A 15,468-nucleotide genomic window follows, 5' to 3' on the forward strand; every position below is an offset into this window, starting at 1 on the left:
CAGCAGTTGGGCACCTTGGGCGAGTTCTGTCCCCAGCCATACCCAGGCCCCGCAGCTCTGAGGTGGCACAAAGAGCCTCCCTCAGGGCAATCACGTCGCAGCGGGCACCGCAGGCTGGCAGCGTGACCTGACACTTTCTTTTTTTTGTATTCCTTTCTGGTGGAGCTGCGGATGTACCCCCAGGGGCATCCTGCCTCTGAGAACACCCCAGCCCATTTTATATTTTGTTTTCAAACAGGGTCTCAGTATATTGCTGAGTCTCACCAAGTTGCTGAGGCTGGCCTCGAACCTGGGATCTCCTGTCTCAGCCCCCAAGTACTGGGTTCCAGGCGACCTCTAAGCCAGGTCAACGAGGCCCTGTGGATGAGGGGCAGCGGGTGTCACAGGTCAGAGCGTGGCCCGCGTTCTCCATTCTGCTGCCATGGCCTGGCCGCACGTGCTCAGGAAGGGGCACCCCGCGTGCTAATAAAGTGGCCAGACTCCCTGGCCACGGCTGGCTGACTGCAGTCAGATGCCCCAAGGCCCTTCCCTCACTTCACCCTTCATGGGGGCACGGAGCAAGGCAGCCAGTGGCCAGGGCAGTATTAGGACGGGGCAGCCCCAAGCACGACGCGCCCCCCGGCGGACGGCACACCGGTGGTCCCTGGGCCACTGGGGCCACGTCAGGGGCGGTGGCTTCAGGAGGGGAGGCACCCCACACACAGCCTGTGCCCACAGGGCGGAGGGCACCAGATAGACGGCTTGGGAGCTCGGCGCCTACTTACTCCAAGTCCCGGGTGGGAGCCAGGCAGCAGGGCTGCGGTGGAGGACGTGCCAGGGCTTGGCTGGGGCTTCTTTCTGTCGGGCAGGCACCTCCAATGGCAAGAACGCTCCTCCTAACATGAGCAGACAAAGCACAGTTATGGGCGCGCCGCGTCGCCCAGCCGCCGGGCAGGCGCGCACCCAAGAGCGCCCGGCTCCCCAGCCCCGGGCCCTGGCCCGTTCACAAGGACCTGCCGGGGCCTTCGGCGTGGCCCGAGCGTGCCAAAGCCCAGCCTCTCCAAGAGGAATATGGAGGAGCCACAGGCGCAGCACCACGCCCCGAGCTGCAAGAGTGCAGGGAGGGGCCGCGGGAGGCTTGAGGAACGTCCTCAGGAGCCTCGGCCCAAGCACGCGCAGGTGCTCCTGCCCGCTGCCGAGGCGCGAGGGGACCCAGGCCTGCGTGGCACAGCGGCCCCCGCCTCTGCCTCCCCACAGGACCTCCGGGCTGGAGCTGCCCACCACTTCCCTGGGAGTTCTACCTCCAAGTTACACCCCGGCCCTTTTGACTTTTTATTTTAACTCACTTTGCGATACTGGCCATTGATCCCAGGGGGCTTCTATCTCCCAGCTACACCCCAGCGCCATTTTATTTTTTATTTCATTTTTTTTTAATTTTTTAAATTTTTTTTTTATTTTTATTTATTTATTTATTTATTTATTTATTTATTTATTTATTTATTTTTTGGTGGTACTGGGGCTCCTGGAAGCCCTTCTACCTCCGGGCTACACTCCCAGACCTACTTTATATTTTTGAAACAGGGTCTCTTACGCCAGCGCGGTTGGCTTCGAACCTGCGCGATCCTCCTGTCTCCGCCTCCCAAGCGCGGGGATTACAAGCGTACGCCACCACGCCCGGCGCTTATTTTTTATTTCAAAACAGGGTGTCACTAAGTTGGAGAGGGCTCCACTAAGTAGCTGAGGCTGGCTGCAAACCTGAGATCTTCTGTCCCAGCCTCCCAAGGATCACAAGCATGCGCCACCACGCCCAGCTCATCCTGTTTACTTTTTATTTTGAAGCTTAATGGGCTGAGCCAGGTGTGGTGGCAGACACCTGTAATCCCCATCCTTGGGAGGCTGAGACAGGAGATCCCAGGTCCAAAGCCAAGCCAGGCATGGTGGCGCACACTTGTAATCCCCGCGCTTGGGAGGCTGAGATAGGAGGATCGCACGGGTTTGAAGCCAGCCTCAGCTACTTAGTGAGGCTCTCAGCAACTTAGTGAGACCCTGTTTCCGAATAAAATATTTTAAAAAAGGTCTGGGAGTATAGCCCGGAGGTAGAAAGCCTCTGGGTTCCACCCCTAGTACCACCAAACCAGGTTCGAAGCCAGCCTCAGCTACTTAGGGAAGCTTCCTGCAACTTAGTGAGACCCTGTTTCAAAATAAAGTATAAAAGAGCCGGGCGTGGTGGCAGACGATTGTAATCCCTGCACTTGGGAGGCTGAGACAGAAGAATCGCACAAGTTCGAAGCCAGCCTCAGTTACTTAGTGAGCCTCTTGGCTACTTAGTGAGACCCTGTTTCCAAATAAAATATAAAATAGGTCTGGGAGTATAGCTCGGAAATAGAAAGCCTCTGGGTTCCAACCCCAGTACCACCAAATAAATAAATAAATAAATAAAAATAAAGTATAAAATAGGTCTGGGGGCATAGCCCGGAGGTAGAATGCCAGTGGGTTCCACCCCTAGTATCACTAAATAAATAAATAAATAAGTAAGTAAATAAGTAGCTGAGGCCTGCCCACAGCTGCAATCCTCCTGCTCAAGCTCCCGGGTGCTCGGGTCACCGGCACAGCCACCATGCTGCCCGCACCCACTGCTGCTTCACCAGTGCCCGCGCTGCCCACACGCCAGCCCGCTCTTGGTGCCCACGCACCTGGCGCGGAGCCCACCAGGGCACCTGGCTTCGTGGAGCACCCGACCATCCCACAGCTCATCAGCGACCTCAGCCACGCGAGCCTGACGGACAGACGCCTTGCAACGCAGCCCGACACGGGGCCTGGATGGCAGAGAGGTGACCGGCCTGAGGCCTGCCACCGCCCAGAGCCCAGCAGGCAGCTAAAGTGTGGCCCCTGCCCTCGCCCCAAACCACAAGACCATCCGGCAGGTGGACAAAGCCAGCCGGGGGTGGGCTCCCGGGCCTGGCACGCCTTCGCAGCCCCAGGCCGGGGCCTGCGCAGCCCGCAGACATCCCCACAGAAGGCCGGTGGCAGCCAGTCGAGGGCTCATGGCCCAGAGGGCCCAGGGAGGCGCCTGTCCTGTGGGCCCCGGGCGAGGTCTGAGGCAGAAAGGGCGTTGGGAATAAAGAGGAAGGTGAGGGCGTTAGTGAGCTCCAACACAGCTCAGGATGGAGCAGAGCAGTGTGCGCAGGGGCGAGGCCTGAGCGGAGGAGGGCTGGGGAGGGGCGGGGGCTGTCCGTACGTCTGTCCAGCATCTCCGTGAGTCCAACACCATTCTAAACCGGCCGCGGTGGCGCGTGCCCGCCCTCTCAGTACCTAGGAGGCTGAGGCAAGAGGATCAGCGCCTGGGCAAAATAGTGAGACCGCGGCGGCTTTTTGAGCTCCCGCCTCAAGGTAAAAAGTGAAAAGAAGTGGGGCCCCGGTCCAGTTCTCAGTACGTAAAGAAGAGGCAGGAAGGCGGGGCTCGCGGACCTCGCCGCGGGTGCAGGCAGACCTGGGCACGAGGCATGGAGCTGGCCAGGGGCTGAGGCTGGCCAGGACTGGAGCAAGGGGACGGATGTCACGAAGGGCTGCCGCCACAGCCGCTGCGCTGCAGGACCCAACCCCAGCAGGCTGCTCTTGGCTGGCGGTGGGCTGCGGGCTCCCCTGCAGGCCCTCTGCACCCACGAGGAAGCCGCCTCAAGCCCGTGAGCTCTCACGAGCAGCAGCTGAGCACGCCGGTGTGTACTCTGCGGCGGAGAGGGCCTGCAAGCAATGGCCCCTTAGCAGCGGCGGAGAGGGCCTGCAAGCAATGGCCCCTTAGCAGCAGCCCGGCTGCCAGCACCCCGGCCCGCCTCAGAGACTGCGAAAGGAGAAATCTGCGTCAAGGCCGTGAAAGAAGCGAGGAGTGGAAGCGCCCGCAGCCTGCACCAGGAAGGGGCACTGCCAGGGTGCTGGGGCCAAGAGCTCAGCCAGCAAGCAGCAGGCCGCGCCTGCGCAGGTGCTGCCAGGGCTGTGCTGAGCGCCAGGCGCACAGGCCCGGCACCCCGTGACATCCCCGCCCGCCTAAATTATCTCCAAATCCGAGGGTACACACAGCACTCGGGCTCCGTCCCGCAGCCCGGGCGTGAAGGGAGCCGTGGACGGCGGCGAGCGGCCTCAGCGACGCCGACCAGCGGGTGGCCCATCTGTCCCCTGAGAACAGAGGCGCAGCTCTCTTCACTAACCCGTGCACTGGAAGAGCCCCTTACCACGGTGTCTTGCCACGCCTTCCCGTGCGGACTGCAGCTGAGCGAGCTCACCCAGGGAAGGCGAGGACTAGGCTTCCTGACCTCAGCTAAGAAGGCTCCCGGCCCATCACACGCACACGCAACAGACCTATCATCCAAGCGGGACACAAGACAGCGCAGGGCAGCGGACCAGCGGCAAAGGACGGCGGGGCCACAAATAAAGGCCACGCGGCCGGGCCAAGGCCATCGAGGGAAGGGAACAGCCGCCCCCACACCAGGCCCCAAACGGACGTGCACACGGGGAAGAGGGGCCTGCGCCCGCTGCGCACCCTCGCACTCACTCCAGAGGGATCACACGCTGAAGAGGCCCGGGGGGCGCGGGGCGCACGCTTGTCACCCCAGCATTCGGGAGGCTGAGACAGGAGAATCATGGGTCATGGACAGGCTCAGCTACTTAGCAACACCTTCTGCAACTTACAGAGACCTTGTTTAAAATGAAGAAGCCGGGCGTGGTGGTGCACGCTTGTCATCCCAGCATTTGGGAGGCTGAGACAGGAGGATCGCGGTTGGCGGCCAGCCTCAGCTACTTAGGCCCTTTGCAACTCAGACCCTGTTTCAAAATAAAGAATAAAGAGCCGGGCGTGGTGGCGCAGGCTTGTCACCCCCGCACTTGGGAGCCTGAAAAAGGAGGATCGCACGGGTTCAAAGTCAGCCTCAGCTACTTAGTGAGGCTCTCAGCAACTTAGTAGCGAGACCCTGTTCCCAAATAAAATATAAAAAATGTCTGGGAGTATCACCCGGAGGTAGAAAGCCTCTGGGTTCCACCCCCAGTACCACCAAAAAAAAAAAAAAAAAAAAAAGAATAAAAAAATAGGGCTGGGGGGTAACTCGGAGGTAGAATGCCCCTGGGTGTCATCCCAAGTACCACAATAAATAAATAAATAAATAAATAAATAAATGTCCCAAGGTATAAAACTCTTAGGAAAAAACACAGTCCAGTATGTGCGCCGTATTGGGATTGAACCTAGTCAGGAGCATTCCTACCTCCATGTTATTCCCCAGTCCTATTTTAATTTTCATTCTGAAACAGGGTCTCTAAGTTGCAGAGGCTGGCCTTGAACCTGTGATCCTGCCCCCCAAGTACTGGGATGACAGGCAAGCAGGCCAGGTCACAGGCTCACTGAGCTGTCCTCGCACCAGCCCTCGCTGGCAGTGGAGCTCAGTGGGCCCGCTCCACGCTGCGCCGTCTCCCCGCAGCCCTGCGGCAGGGCGCCCAGGCCCCCATGCAGGGGGCGCAGGGGAGCGCCCGGAGTGCCCGCAGACGTCGGGCGGCAGGGCATGGGGCAGGAGGCGGCTGTGGCAGTGCGGATGGATGGGTGTGGGAGCCATTAAGGCCTCCCCTGGATTGGTGTCTCTGACTCAGCTGACTGTCCTTCGCCCAGAGTCAACAAGGTTTGGGGTTATGGGAAGTTCAAGAGGTCTGAGAGAGGGTCAGGTGGTGGTGACAGAGGGCACTGATAGGCCTATCTGTAATGATGTGTTTTGTATTGGTCTGTATTGTATTCCGGTGGTGGTAGCGCAAGAGTGTTGATTGACCTGTGGCTGTGTATAAACACCTCCGGGGAAACAAGTCGGCGTCGGCGCAATAAAGATGAGATTGACCCAGGTGCAATAGAGAATACTGACCCAGGCATGGTCGTCGACCCGTAGGAAATACTGACCCACGAACAGGGGTCGACCAGTGGAGATAGTAGGCTGGCGGCTCCCCCATGTTAGGATTTATTTATTTTTATTTTTTGGTGGTACTGGGGTGGAACCCAGAGTCTTTCTACCCCAGTCTTTCTACCCAGTGAAACAGGGTCTCACGAAGCTGCTGAGAGCCTCACTAAGCAGCTGAGGCCGGCTTCAAACCCGTGCGATCCTCCTGTCGCAGCCTCCCCAGAGCGGGGATGACGAGCGTGCGCCACCGCGCCCGGCTCACGTTAGGATTTAAAATTCTCCATCCTCCTGCCTCTCTTCAGAACCCGTACTCTTGCCGGCTGGCTCCGGCGGATGGGACAGCGGCCGGCCTGGCTCCCCGGGCCTGCTCTCTCCTTCACCCCAAGAAGCAGGCTGAGCCGCTCCTGCCCACCAGCTGCCTGGTGGACGGCCGGGAGCTGCGGCCAGGCAGAGGACAGGCGCCTGCCGACCCCGACTAGCGGACAGACAAGGGCCAGGCAGGGCTGCAGCGGCAACCGAGCCCCCGGGGCAGGAGGGCTCGGCTGGCGGGAAGGCTGAGGACCCGCACCCGAGGGGACCCCAAGGCTCCGCTCTCCCAGAAGGCAAGGTCTGCGAGCCTTGCATCTCACAGCATGCTGGCCGGAGGCACAGCCATCCGCCAGCAGAGGGTCGCTCTGACTCAGAGCACACATGGTGTGCAGACGCCCGGAGTACCTACAAGCCCAGAGAACCACCCCAACACCCGAGGGAGCTGGAGACCCCCACCCTGCCTGGCAGAAGCACGCATGCCGCGATGAGACTGGGTGGAGGGAGGGCCGCTCACGCTGGGCGCTCCCCTGCCCACGCCACGGTGTTTGGGGGTGGGCGAGGCCCTCCCGGCACGAGCCAGGCTCCTGGGCCGGGGCCAGCACCGCCGAGGGCCTGGGAACTTCTTTCTTCCCAAGTCAGGTCTCCAGTCTTCTGCTCTAGCGACACGGAGACTACAGCCAAGTCCTGCAGTCTACTGTGACTAGATCAGGGAAGAAGGAAGGGGGGCAGAAAGACAAAGAAGACATTCTACTGAGGCTGAAACGCCAAGGAAGGGAAGGCGACTCGGGAGCCAGGCGTGGGACGCAGGCTCGGAGCCCCAGGCTCGGGAGGCTGAGACAAGAAGACTGCAGGTTCGAGGCCAGCCTCCGCAACTTAGTGAGACGGTCTCCAAGTTTAAAAAAAAGAAAAGGGCCGGGAGTGTAACTCATAGGTAGCACGCCCGGTTTCGCTCCCCAGTGACACAGAAATAAATGAAACGACCGAGACTGAGACAGAACACTGCGGTCCGTGCCGTCAGACTCGGCTCCCTGCTGTCCACGTGGGAGCTTTAACCCGGGAAACCCGGGCGGAAAGCAGGAGCAGGTCATTCAAAACGTGAAAATGGCCCTTCTCCCGTGAGGAGCTCAACCCACTCAGAGACAAACACAAACTCCACCCACATCCGGGCCTCAACGCTGACGCCAGCGGTGCTTCTGGCAGGAAACAGCGCGCCCTGCTGGTGACGCGGGGAACCGCCCCGGACCTTGCCGACCCAGAGACCCCAAGGGGAGAAAAGTGTGCCGAAGGCCCCCCCACACACACACACTCAGCCGCCCCTGGAGACACTCCTCAGCCGCCACAGGCCTTGGGGACCTTGCTGGCCACCCATGCACCCAAGGAGCCAAGAGATAACTCGATGGGCGCCAATGCAAACCCAACGAAGAGCTGAGGCCAGCCAGGGCCCTGGCAGGCAGTGGGCAGGATGGACGGACAGACACATGGATCGATGTCTGCATGTGCCAGGAAGGGGGTGCAGAGCAGGCCTGGCGCAGTGCACGCGTCCACGCGCTGACGAGCGCGTGTGCAGTGTGCACACGTCTTCCTCCCAACTCCCGAGCCGAGCCGAGGAGGGCGGGCGGGCGCCACACAGTGCTGCGCCGGGAGCACCAGGCCGGGAGCGGGGAAGGGCCCAGCCGCTGGCCCGTCTGGCTCCCTCTGGACAATCTGGGGCCACCCGTGGATTAAAACCTCTCAAGGAAGGATTCACAAGTCCACGGGTGGAAATACACAGGGGTGGCGCCTCCTTTCTTCCCTTCTTCGTTATTTTTTTTTTTTCCTTTTGTGGTCCTGCGGATTGAACCCAGAGGCAGGCTGTGCCACGCTACGCTCCTACCTTTATTTTATATCTTATTGTGAAACCGGGTCTCTACTTGCTGAGGCTCACCTGGGACCTATGGTCCTCCAGTCTCGGCCTCCTAAGTACTGGGGTCATAGGCACGCACCATCACACCCGGCGAGGGCCGCTCCTTGTAAAAGAAGCCAACTGGCCGAGGACCCGGAGGATCGCGGTTCATGGACAGCCTCAGCTACTTGGTGAGGCCTCTGCAACTTAGTGAGACCCAGTTTCAAAATAAAAACAATAAGCCAGGCGTGGCACACGCTTGTAATCCCAGTGCTTGGGAGGCGGAGACGGGAGGATGGCGCAGGTTCGAAGCCAGCCGCGCTGCCTTAAGAGACCCTGTTTCCAAATAAAAAGTCTAAAAATAGGTCTGGGAGTGTAGCCCGGAGGTAGAAGGGTTTCCAGGAACCCAGTACCACCAAAATAAATAAATAAATAAAATAAAAACAATAAAAAATAGGGCAGGGGCTGTAGCTCGGAGGTCGACTGCCCCTGGGTTCCATCCCCAGACCCGCAAAAGAGAAAGAAAGAAAGGAAAAGAAAAAGAAAGAAAGAATGAATAAAAACTAGGGCTGGGGTAGGAGATCGGTAGAATGCCCCTGGTTCCATCCCCAGGGGAAAAAAGGGAGGGGAAGGGGTTGGGGACGTTGCTCAGTGATGAGCGAGCACCTGGGAGACTCTGAGTTCAATTCCCAGGACCAAAAAAAAAAAAAGCTGGGCATGGTGGCACACAGGAGGATCTCAGGCTCAAGGCCAGCCTCAGCAACTTAGCGAGACCCTGTTTTGAAATAAAAGAGGGCTGCAGGTGTAGTTCAGAGGTCGACTGCCCCTGGGCTCCCTCCCCAGGATATAAGGAAGAGGGAGGGAGGGGCCGCCGCAGGTGAGCTGGCAGGAAGCCTGCGGCGGCGCTCCCACCTGCGCACAGGACACAACTGGGCTCTGGCCGCAGCAGGCACTCGGCTTCTGTCCTTCAAAAGGCCACACTCGAAACCCAAGACAGGCAGGAGCTGTTGCTCAGGCAACTGGGCCCCTGGACTCTGCATCCACAGGGCACGCTGCAAGTCCAAGAGGGCTTGTGGCTCCATGTCCCAGTCTCCAGCTGGGGGAGGGCCTCTGTCTACAGCTAACCAGTGCAGCTGGGAAGAGCACAGAGGGTGCCGCTGGCTGCGAGGGGAGGCAGGGGAGGGAGCGAGGGAAAGAGGAGAGGGGGAGGAGGCAGGGGAGAGGAGCGCCAGCAGGGACCTGGGGATTCTTCTTCGTGTCCTGCAACATTTCTGTCCCTGTGAAACTGGATAAAAAATAAAATCAAAAAGCAGAGTTGGGCTGGATATGGCTCAGGCTGGAGTACTTGCTGGCTTGCCAGGCCTAGGTCCCAGCCCCAGCAGATCCAAGAAGGAAGCACAAAGGGCTGGGGGGGGGGGGGGGGCACGCCTGTCACCAGGGCTGGGGAGGATCGCAGTTCACAGCCAGCCTCAGCTACTCAGTGAGGCCCTGTCTGAAACCCAAAAAAGTAATATTTTGAGTAAAATACAGAGTTAGAACACCCCCGGGTTCAATTCCCAGCACCTAAAAACACAGGTACAAAGGACGAGCTTGGGGAAAGAGCTTGCGGGGGCCAGGAGGCGGTGGCTGGGGCCCCAGCTCCCCGCCACACCTCACCAGAGGCGCGCTGCAGGGCGGGAGACCGGGCAAAGGGGCAGAGGAGGACCGCGACAGGGCCCGCACCCTCAGGACAGCAGGCAGCCACAGCAACAATCAGGCGGCGCTAGGGCTCTCCCGCTCCATAAGCGGCTTGTTAAATACAGTCCTCAACACCCTGTCTGCGACTCTGCCCTGTGGCCGGGTGGAAGCTGCGGTCTGGTGCACAGCGATGGGCCTGTGGGGACCCCGCGGCCCAGGGACAGAGCAGCCTCTTCTAGAATGTTGTGAAGCCAGTACTGGGAGGCTGAGACAGGAGGATCAGATTCGAGGACAGTGTGGCAAAACCCTCAGCAACCTAGAAAGATCCTGTTTCAAAACAACCGGATGAAAAAGGGCCAGGATGTTCGGGCACGGCAGTGCCAGGGCTGGGAGGCGGAGACAGATGATCCGGCTAATCACCAGCCTCAGCTGCCCAGTGAGGCCCCGCTTCAAAATAAAGAAGAAAAGATCGGCTGGGGTGCAGCGCAGAGGCTGACTTCCCTGGGTCCCATCCCAGTGCACTAAATAAGTAAATCAGAAAGTAAGTACGTGACGGGCTGGGGGTGCGAGACGCAGACCGGCCCAGCTCCGCCCGCCTCACACAGCCTGGGCCCACAAGAAGACGGGCGCTCCAGCAGGTCACAAAAGCAGGCCCGAGAGGGAAGGACGGCCATGGCGACCATGGCACGCTGAAACCCTCTAGGTAACAACACGTCAAAGACAAGCCTGGAGGTAAAGCAGAGACAGCAGAGCGGCAGGTACTGAGGACAAGGAGGAGCCACGTCCTGTGAGGTACGGGGGCGCCAGGGCGGGCCACACCAAGCCCCACCCCAGCCCAATTTTAGTTTGTATTAACAAAAAGGGACTCAGCGCCCGGCATGGTGGTGCACCTTGTCATCCCCGCGCTTGGGAGGCGGAGACAGGAGGATCGCGCAGGCTCGAAGCCAGCCGCGCTGGCTTAAAAGACCCTGTTTCCAAATAAAATATAAATTAGGTCTGGGAGTGTAGCCCGGAGGTAGAAGGGCTTCCAGGAGCCCCAGGACCACCAAAAGAAATTTTAAAAAGCCAGGATGTGAGAGACATGGGACACAGCCTCAACTCCCAGCACTCGGAGGCTGAGACAGGAGGACTGAAGGTTGAGGACAGCCTCAAAACTTAGGCCCTCAGCGACGTACCAAGACCCTGCTTCAAAACAAAAAGGGCAGCCAGGCGTGGTGGCGCACACTTGTAACCCCAGCACTTGGGGGGCTGAGACAGGAGGCCTGCAGGTTCAAAGACGCCTCGGCTACTAGTGAGACGCTCGGCAACTTAAGAAGACCCCGTTTCAAAAGTTAAAAAAGAAAATAGGAGGCAGGTGTAGCTGGCAGGTAGAACGCCCCTGGGTTTCATTGCCAGTACCATTAAAAAATACTAAATTGTTCCTGGAGATGGAGCTGGCTGTGGTCATGTGAAGCCCTGGGTTCTAGTTCTTGAAACTATGAAAGTAAATGAACAGAGTAGCTGGAAAGTTTTTATGATAAAACTGCCAACCACCAGGAAGACGGGGCGATTGCCCACCAGCAGTGGCAGCGGCTGCAGCAGCGCTAGGCGGGGGGGCACACTTGGAATCCCCACGTTCAGGAGGCCGGAACAGGAGGATCGCGGTTCACGGCCAGCCTCGTGAGGCCCTCTATAACTGAGACCCTGTTTCAAAAGTAAAGACTACAACAAGTAAGATCAATTATTACTGGTACTGAGGATTGAACCCAGAGGCCTTCTCCTCCCAGACACCCCTAGCCTGACTCTGTACAAGCCAGAAGCTGGGCCTATACAGCTAGTGCTTGGGAAACTGAGATAAGAGGATCACAGAAGTTCAAAGCCAGCCTCAGCTACTTAGTGAGGCTCTCAGCAACTTACTGAGACCTTGTCTCCAAATAAAAGAGAAAATAGTGTAGCCCAAAGTGTAGCCTGAAGGTAGAACACCTCTGGGTTCTATCCCCAGTATCACCAAAAAATCAAAAATACAAGCCAAAAGCAGTGGCCCGCACTTATAATCCCAATACTTGGGAGGCTGAAATAGGAGGATGGAAGGCTCAAGGCTAGCCTCAGCAATGTAGCCAGACCCTGCTTCAAAACAAAAAATAAAAATAGGCTGGGGTTGTACCTCAAAGGTCAAATGCCCCTGGGTTCAACCCCAAATACTGGAGAAAAAAAGAAAGAAAGGAAGGAAGGATGGAAAGAAAGAAGGAAGGAAATCCTATTAACAAGTCATTAATAAGAAAACTCAAATTAGGTGTGGCGGTGCACGCCTGTGACCCCAGTACTTTGGAGGCTGAGACAGAAGAGTGCAGGTTCAAGGCCAACCTCAGTAACATAGCAAGACCTTGTTTCAAGATTAAAAAAAGAAAGGCTAGGGTTATAGCTCAGAGGTGAAATGAACCCTGGGTTCAATCCCTAGTACCCAAAACTAAAGACAGTACCAAAAACAAAAAAGAGCATAAAACACGAAGGGTTTCTGTACCATCGCGGGTTAAATGACTACATCCGGTCTGCTGGAGGAATAAAATTAACTCATTAAAACGAAGTTCACCCGCGGTGCACGCGTCACCCCAGAGCTCCGGAGGCTGAGACCGGAGGATCGCGGTGCGTGGCCAGCCTCGGCTACTTAGTGAGGCCTCTGCAACTCAGTGAGACCCGGTTTCAAAATGAAGAATAGAAAATAGGGCAGGATGGCCTTGGGTTCCATCCCCGACCCGCAAAAAATAAAAAAATAAAAAACAAATGAGCCCGCCACGGGAGCGTGGGGACGCGCTGCTCCGTGAGGGAGGGGAGGCAGGAGGCAGGGAGGGCCGGGCTGGAGGGCTGTTTTGTTTGGGGTTGGTTTTTTTGGTGGTGCTGGGTTCCTGGAAGCCCTTCTACCTCCAGGCTACACTCCCGGACCTATTTTATACTTTTTTATTTGGAAACAGGGTCTCTTAAGCCGCTCGCAACCTGCGCGATCCTCCCGGGGCTCTGTGGGCGCGGGGATGACGAGGTGCGCCCCCCGCGCCCGGCGGGGCGGTGTTCTGGAGTGATGAGAGTGTTGTAGGATCTGAAGAGGGTGACAGGTGCATGACTCCGTGAACACACGAAAAGCTTCTGCGGATGGACTAGCTGGGCCAGGTGGCGCACGCCTTTAATCCCAGCACCTGGGAGGCTGAGAGAGGCCTGCAGTTTCCCACACAGCCAGCCTCGGCTACTTCGTGAAGCCCCTGCAACTTAGTGAGACCCTATTTTATTTTAATTTTTTTACTTTTAATTTTTTTTGGTGGTACTGGGGTTCCTGGAAGCCCTTCTACCTCAGGGCTACACTCCCAGACCTATTTTTACATTTTTTTTATTTGGAAACAGGGTCTCCTAAGCCAGCGCGCGCGGCTGGCTTCCAACCTGCGCGATCCTCCTGTCTCTGCCTCCCAAGCGCGGGGATTACAAGCGTGCGCCACCACGCCCGGCAAAGAGACCCTATTTTAAAATAAGAAATAAAGGGCTGGGCGTGGTGGCGCACGGGGGCAGAGACAGGAGGATCACGCAGGTTCGAAGCCAGCCTCGCTGGTTTAAGAGACCCTGTTTCCAATTAAAATATTTTAAAAATGGGCCTGGGAGTGTAGCCCGGAGGTAGAAGGGTTGCCAGGAACCCCAGTAGCACCAAATAAAATAAGAAATAAAAACTAAAGTCAGGTATAGTGGCGCACGCTTGTAATCCCTGCACTTGGGAGGTGGAGACAGAAGGATCGCGCTGGTTCGAAGCCAGCCCTGCTGACTTAAGAGACCCTGTTTCCAAAAATAAAAAAGTATAAAATAGGTCTGGATGTGTAGTCCGGATATAGAAGGGCTTCCAGGAACCCCAGTACCACAAAAAAAAAAAAAAAAGAAAGAAAAACTAGGGCTGAGAGTACAGCTTGGAGGCAGAATGCCCCTAGGTTCGATCCCAGTGCCACAAAATATATATACTTATATATTACATATTTACTCTATGTCCTAACACATATTAGTAATATTAACAAGTATACTGGTTACGTATGGGCTTAGATGCTATGAATGTACTTTCATAGATGTAATATGAACATCTCATAGACCTGTTCAGCCAGGCACAGGGGCACATGCCCCAACCCCAGTGATGTCGGGGCAGCAGGCGACTGAAACCCCAGGGGCCTGGACACCAAGCGAGGCCATCTCCAAATCAGATCAGGGCCGAGCCCGGCCTCCTGTGCCACGAGCTGCTCGCAGCCGAAGCCGGCCGGGGCCTGCTGAACAGGCCGCTCGCTGCTGGCTCGGGAGAGGTCTGCCCTGCTGCTGCTCGGGCAGGGTGCGAGGAGGCCGGGGCCAAGGAGATTCTGTGGCTGCACCACCCACAGCCCAGAGACAGGCCCGCCTGTCTAGGTGTGAGGGAGCCAGGCGCACGCTCCTCCCCCTTCCTCGGGAAGCAGCCAGACAGAAGTCGCCCCAGGCCTGGCTCCGAGGCAGGCAGGTGAGCAGCCGGCTCTCTGCCTCTTGCCCAGCACAGGCAGGGCCAGGTGCCCACCCTCTGAGAGAGGCAGCTGGGCACAGGCCCTTCACAGGCGACACACAGAGGGAGAAGCCACAGAGCCAGAGAGCGGGCAGCTCCGGGGCCAGCAGCAGCGGCCGGCTGCCCAGCCCACAGCCCCGCAGCCACCTGCCGCTCCCCACCGAGGGCAGCAGTCCAGCTGGCTGTGCTCAGGGGCCCTGGGACCATCCCACCCTGCTGCCCCTGCAGTGTCCTGCCAGCCCCCGTGACAAGCTTCGCCCTCCTCCACGTCCTAAAAACAAAAGGGGCCACCCCACGCCAGCTGCCCGGAAAGTCCCCTTGCTGGGTCCAGGTGCGGGTACAGAAGGGCGTGCTGACCCCAGGCCGTGAAGGCTGAGGCGGGAGGATCGCAAGTGCGAGGCTAGCCTCAGCAACTGAGCCAGACCGTTTCTTTTTTCTTTTTCTTGCGGGTCTGGGGATAGAACCTAAGGCATGCTACCTTCCAGCTCCACCCCCAGCCCTATTTTTGATTCTTTATTTTGAAACAGGGTCTCACTGAGTTGCAGAGGGCCTCACTAAGTAGCTGAGGCTGGCCACGAACTGCGATCCTCCTATCTCAGCCTCCCGAATGCTGGGATGGCAAGTGTGCGCCACCAGGTCCCGGCTCAGACCATTTCAAAATAAAACGTAAAAAGGCCCGGGCCCCTACAACACCCTGGGTTCAACCCTCGTACCAAATAAAGAGGGGGACACTGGGCGTAGCCACCTGTGGGTGAAGGACACGTGCCCTGCATCCTGGGACAAACACGAGCCAGGCAAGAGCGGCACACCGACCTGGCGCCAAGCACTGCAGGGGACGGGGGCTTGGCAGGAGCTTGGCGTCGGATGGGCACGTGTGGGCTGAGGGCGCGGGGACGTGAAGGAAAGAGTAAAGGGAGGGAGGGGCAGAGGCGACAAAAGTGAGTGAACAGCCGGGCGTGGGCACGCGCACGTCACCCCAGCACTCGGGAGGCCGAGACCGGACGGTCGCAGCTCACGGACAGCCTCAGCAACTTAGTGAGACCCTGTTTCAAAATAAAGAGTCAAAAATAGGGCAGGGGGTGTAGCTCGGAGGTCAAATGCCGCTGTGTTCTATCCCCAGACCCGCCAAAAAGAAAAGAGAAAAAAAGAAAAGAACAAAGGACACAACTTTC

This window comes from Muscardinus avellanarius (genome assembly GCF_963383645.1).
Source record: "Muscardinus avellanarius genome assembly, chromosome: 16".
Classification (NCBI taxonomy): Eukaryota; Metazoa; Chordata; class Mammalia; order Rodentia; family Gliridae; genus Muscardinus; species Muscardinus avellanarius.